A 6867-nucleotide genomic window follows, 5' to 3' on the forward strand; every position below is an offset into this window, starting at 1 on the left:
AACCACTGCGTCTTAAGCAGGTGCATATTTTGAACATATATGTGCCATCGTCCTGTGAAGTTTCAGGAATCTGGGTTGAAAATTGTATGAGGAGTTGATAAAATAAATTAGTTATCCACTCTTAAGCCCGGCAAGCATCGACATATAATAAGTTTTGATCATTGTTTTTTGTTGTTACTTTACTTCTGTCGTACGATTAGCATCCGTCAATTTCTACAAAAGTATTGTGCTCTGAAACAATTGAGCCAATTGGAACCAAATTTGGCCACACCAATCTTTTGAAGTATTTAGATTGAAAATTGTGCCCGACGACCACCTTCGTTCTAACATGACTTAACAAGAACATGGGCATAATATGCAAAAATTGTATATATGTTCTTGAAAGCTCATAACTAGAGGCTCTCATGAGCCTGTATCGCTCACCTGACTCTACTTGGGTTTTTGGAATAATATAAAAACAGATAAAATTTGACTACAAAGTAACACCACTTGGCCAGCACCTCATGGGGAAAGGACTATTCATGCTATGTTTGATTTCATTCAATTCCTTGGTTCTCTAGAAGAAGACTTTTGTATGCATTTCCCATAGGGTCCTATGTTAAACTAAGCCCCCCCCTCTCCCCCGCTGGCAGCCATCTTGGATGATGGATCGGAGACAAAGTAACAACACTTGGTCAGCATTTCATATGGAACATTCATGCTATGTTTGGTTTCATTCCATTCAGTTGTTCTCTAAAAGATGTCATTTGTATGCATTTCCCATAGGGTCCTATGTTAAACTAAGTCCCCCCGCTGGTGGCCATCTTGGATGATGGATCGGCTACAAAGTAACAACACTTGGTAAGCACCTCATAAGGAACCTTCATGCCATGTTTGGTTTCATTCCATTCAGTGGTTCTCTAGAAGAAGTCATGTGTATGCATTTCCCATGGGTGCTATGTTAAACTAAGCCCCCCACTGACGGCCTTTGGGCCAGGTGAGCTAAAAAAGTAAAATTTGGCAGAAATCATGGTGGACTCATTATGAGAGACTCTAAGAGATTGCTCTTAAAGGTCGATTTTTGTTAACACTTTGTGTTTTGGGCAATAACAAAAAAAAGGGAAGAGTAAGAGAAAAAGGAACTTGACAGGAAAAATTATCAACAAGACAAGATCTGCAAATGAGCGAGTCAAATTTGGCTGAAATCGTAAGAGGACTCTTAACAGGACTCTGAATGATTTATTTTATCTTTTTTTTTTTTTGTGTTTTGGGCAATCACTCAAGCAGAAAAAACCTACAAATAAGTAAAATTTACCGAAATCATTAGAAGACTCTTTTATCTATTATTTCTCTGAAATTACAATTCTAAAAAGACTTTCCTCCGTATTTTTGGCAAACACAAAAGAAGCTATGTAGAGAGAAACTGTAAACAGGAAAAAATATTAGCAATACAAGATCAACAAAAACGATTTGTTCTTGAATGTTGTTGAAGATGCACAAAGCAATAGGTGAACATCACAAGCTCTTTAGAGCATCTAGTTTTTTCTAGTAGTTACACTACTACTAGTAATCTAAATCTTCTAATTTTCAGCTAATTCTATAGGAAAGCAAGACTTTTGTTATAACATTTATGCAAAGCGTTATATCACTTGTTAGCAAGCAGCTAAAGAACTACTTAATAAGAATAAAAGGAGTTGTCAGGTAAGGGTTAATGAGATAGAAAACCAATGACAAACTAGAGGCTCTTAAGAGCCTGTGTCGCTCACTTTGGTCTATGGGCATATTAAACAAAAGACACAGATGGATTAAAGACAAAATTGTGTTTTGGGGATGGTGATGTGTTTGTAGATCTTACTTTACTGAACATTCATGCTACTTACAATTATCTTCATCTATAACGAACTTGGCCCATTAGTTACAGAAGAAAATATTTTGTTAAAAATTTACAAAAAATTACAAAATTTATGAAAATTGTTAAAAATTGACTGTAAAGGGCAATAACTCCTTAAGGGGTCAGCTGACCATTTTGGTCATGTTGACTTATTTGTAGATCTTAATTTGCTGAACATTATTGCTGTTTACAGTTTATCTCTATCTACAATAATATTCATGATAATAATCAAAAACAGCAAAATTTCCTTAAAAATTACCAATTCAGGGGCAGCAACCTTATAATTATATCTATCTATAATGAACTCGGCCCAGTAGTTTCAATGGAAAATATTTTGTAAAAATTTACAAAAATTTATGAAATTTATGAAAATTGTTAAATATTGACGATAAAGGGCAATAACTCCTTAAGGGGTCAATTGACCATTTTGGTCATGTCGACTTATTTGTAGATATTACTTTGCTGAACATTATTGCTGTTTAGTTTATCTCCATCTATAATAATATTCAAGATATTAACCAAAAATGGCAAAATTTCCTTATAATTGCCAATTCAGGGACAGCAACCCAACAACCGATTGTCTAATTTGTCTGAAAATTTCAGGGCAGCTAGAGGTGTCATACCACCAATTAAAAGTTCCTATCTGTTCAACCAAATTTTGCAATTTTCACAGCTTTCTAAATATTTTACCTTAAGTTTAACTTCATAGAAACTAGGTATATCCTGAATTGTACAGGTGTCACCTTTCTGCATGCCAATTTTAAACATACATTCAAAATCATATAAGAAAGAAGAGAGCTCCCGAAAGGAGGTACCACTAAAAATAACCCCTGGTTTTCTGGAAATCTTAAATTAGTATACCATGGAGCGCATTAATCCTCAATTTTAAATGCAAACTCCTAGACATGTAAAATTTGGCTCAAAATGGTCTTAATATATTTCTCTTTCAACAAAAGTTTCATTTCTGCAAGTTTGTTGGTTAGTTTAGGTGAACAATGACATCAAATGCACTATTTTTTGTCCGAGTAGGCCTACTTTCACATACGTTCTAAATTTGAGGGAGTAATTGGTGGTATGACACCTAAAGAGACAAAAAAGTTGATTAGAAATCTTTTGTTTTGCTTTATTCTTAATCCTTAGTCAATTTGAAGTTAAAAACAGCCTTTCTGAGCATAATGCGACTTATATTAAAAATTTCACAGCTCAATTTAAACTGACTGTAATGTATGACTTTGATAGAAAATACTTAAAAATTTTATTTTGGGCTACAGGAACATAAAGTTTCAATATCAAGATCAGTTTTTGCTGATTTTTACTTGTTTGTTCTACTACTTAAAAGACTTTCAACAATTTTTGCAATGCATTTAGTAAACAAGAGTGCACACACTGAAATGTCTCGCCTTCTATACTAATCATTGATATTATGTTGATAGTCACAAGTATAAAGCTAAGCTTTATTACAACTGTCACATAAACTTAACATTAACCAAGATAACTAAACAAAGACCAATGAACCTTGAAAATGAGGTCAAGGTCAGATGAACCAAGCCAGGTAGACATGTACAGCTAACAATGCTTCTATACAACATATATAGTTGACCCATTACTTATAGTTTAAGAAAAATAGACCAAAACACAAAAACTTAACACTGTGCAATGAACCGTGAAAATGAGGTCACGGTCAAATAAAACCTGCGCAACTGACATATTAGATCATAAAATATTTCCATACACCAAATATAGTTGACCTATGGCATACAGTATTAGATAAAAAGACCGAAACTCAAAAACTTAACTTTGACCACTGAACCATGAAAATGAGGTCAAGGTCACATGACATCTGCCCGCTAGACATGTACACCTTACAATCATTCCATACAACAAATATAGTAGACCTATTGCATATAGTATGAGAAAAATAGACAAAAACACAAACATTTAACTATAACCACTGAACCATGAAAATGAGGTCAAGGTCAGATGACACCTGCCAGTTGGACATCTACACCTTACAGTCCTTCCATACACCGAATATACTAGCCCTATTGCTTATAGTATCTGAGATATGGACTTGACCACCAAAACTTAACATTGTTCACTGATCCATGAAATGAGGTCGAGGTCAAGTGAAAACTGTCGGACAGACATGAGGACCTTGCAAGGTATGCACATATTAAATATAATTATCCTATTACTTATAATAAGTGAGAATTCAACATTACAAAAAATTTGAACTTTTTTTCAAGTGGTCACTGAACCATGAAAATGAGGTCAAGGACATTGGACATGTGACTGACGGAAACTTCGTAACATGAAGCATCTATATACAAAGTATGAAGCATCCAGGTCTTCCACCTTCTAAAATATAAAGCTTTTAAGAAGTGAGCTAACACCGCCGCCGTAGCCGCCGCCGGATCACTATCCCTATGTCGAGCTTTCTGCAACAAAAGTTGCAGGCTCGACAAAAATCCAAGGTATTGAAGTGTCAAGGAATATTGACCCTCCCTTTTTTTCATCTGGTGTCAGTAAAGTACTACAAATTGATCAAAAGTGCAGTCATGGTCATTTAACTGTTTTTATTTACATCAGTTAATAAAATTTAAGATATAAAAATTTCATTTGGAATAATAAATGGTATTTTTGTGAGTTTCTGCAGTGTTTACATTAGGCTATGCTATCTGCCAAGTACATAGTATGATGCATTGATATAAGGGGTAAAAATCAAATAATTTCATTAAATCTGCATGACAAAATTTGTTTGGGGGTAGTAAATAACCTATGTTATAATGTTTAACACCACAGAAACAACTTTCTGTGCATTTGTAACAATTTAGGACATTTTTTAATATTAAAGCATACTGTCAGGGTGAGAAAAGCTAAAAATAGCACAAACTCAAGTTTTAGGCTCTAAATTTGCAATATGTGACATTTTGCCCCCAAAAAGATTGAAATGTGGCTACTATTACTTCAAATGATCAGTTAAGGCCAAAAAAATGAATTGTTTTCTGAATTTGATGTTTGACTGCATTTCGCTTAAAGGTGTCATACCACCAATTAAAAGTTCCTATCTGTTCAACCAAATTTTGCAATTTTCACAGCTTTCTAAATATTTTACCTTAAGTTTAACTTCATAGAAACTAGGTATATCCTGAATTGTACAGGTGTCACCTTTCTGCATGCCAATTTTCAACATACATTCAAAATCATATAAGAAAGAAGAGCTCCAGAAAGGAGGTTCCACTAAAAATAACCCCTGGTTTTCTGGAAATCTTAAATTAGTATACCATGGAGCGCATTAATCCTCAATTTTAAATGCAAACTCCTAGACAGGTAAAATTTGGCTCAAAATGGTCTTAATATATTTCTCTTTCAACAAAAGTTTCATTTCTGCAAATTTGTTGGTTAGTTTAGGTGAAAAATGACATCAAATGCACTATTTTTTGTCCGAGTAGGCCTACTTTCACATACGTTCTAAATTTGCGGGAGTAATTGGTGGTATGACACCTAAATCTTGACTTGATAAACAATTTAACTCTGAGTTAGATTTGCTCTAAATGCTTCGGTTTCTACATTTTACCCCTATGTTCTATTTTTAGCCATGGCGGCCATCTTGGTTGGTTAGACATGTCATTGGACACATTTTTCAACTAGATACCTCAATGATGAATGTGGCCAAGTTTGGTTAAATTTGGCCCAGTAGTTCCAGAGGAGAAGATGTTGTAAAAGTTAACAATGATGGACGATGATGGACGACAGATGATGGACGACGACGATGGACGCCAAGTGATAAGAAAAGCTCACTTGGGCTTTTAGGCCAGGTGAGCTAAAAGACAAAAAGACATCTAAAGCAGGAAAACAAATGTGTAAACAAAATGTCAAGGTATATAAAAGCAGTGAATTAATGAAATATAAAAATGAACAATATAAAACAAATATGTACTGAAATTACTTGATATGATATGAAGTTTTTGTCTTCTTTGAAGCTAATGAAAGGGTTTACTTTGGTCACAACTGTAAATCATTTGCTTCTTATGGCAACAGATTATTGTGTAAGTAATGTAAGCAACTATATGTTCAACCCAATCTTTGAGACATAATATTTGTGGTGTCCACTCATAAATACTAACTATACACAATTTAGTTGCCCTTTTACTCAAATACCTACTGAAAAAATAATGTGGAAAGAAGAAAGATTTGTTTAGTTATTGAAGCAAATATGGAGTCAAGAAGAAGAGAATTATACAAGCAGACATCAATACATCTGTATTTAACACATGGATTATCCAGGTCATATACCATCCAAAATATGAAGCTTTATACAAACAATTTACAATTCAGCTTCCAGATTGACAACCCTATGTCTCATTCAGTGACATTTGTTGCATGCAAGACAAAAACTACCATACATTTATTTCCTTAATGCACTCACTTAACCATGAAATTACCAGATGACAAATTTAGATCATAAGGCATTTGTTTATCCAAATCTTCTTCAATCTAAAAACTAAAAAAATTGACAAATAATTCATAGAGCTGTCATTGCTGTTCAGTGTGAGCCCAGGCTATGTGTTGAAGGTCATACTTTGACCTATAATTGCTAACTTTTTATACATTGTGAATCAAATGGAGAGTTGTCTAATTGGCAATCAAACCACAACTTCTTATCTATATTTATATCAGCTTAACTCTGGAACAACAAACTGGAAAATAAAAAAGACCTAAACTTTCTTTCAACGATCTCCACAATAATATAAAGTTTGGTGGTAGTCAATTCAGGAATACTTGAGTGTGAAAAATTACCTTAACTTCAAGGGTCAAAGTTCTTAACTCTGGAAAGACAAAACCAATACTCAAAAATAAACAAAAAACAGCATTGTTCCGTCAATTCTAATGTTGTATCAAAGGTATATGAGAATTATTTAAAGCAAGTTGGAATAATCTGTCAGTGTTTACCGACAGACATTGAAGGATGTATACACATAAACTGTCACAGAATA

This window comes from Mytilus edulis, chromosome 9, assembly GCF_963676685.1.
Source record: "Mytilus edulis chromosome 9, xbMytEdul2.2, whole genome shotgun sequence".
In the NCBI taxonomy this organism is placed as follows: Eukaryota; Metazoa; Mollusca; class Bivalvia; order Mytilida; family Mytilidae; genus Mytilus; species Mytilus edulis.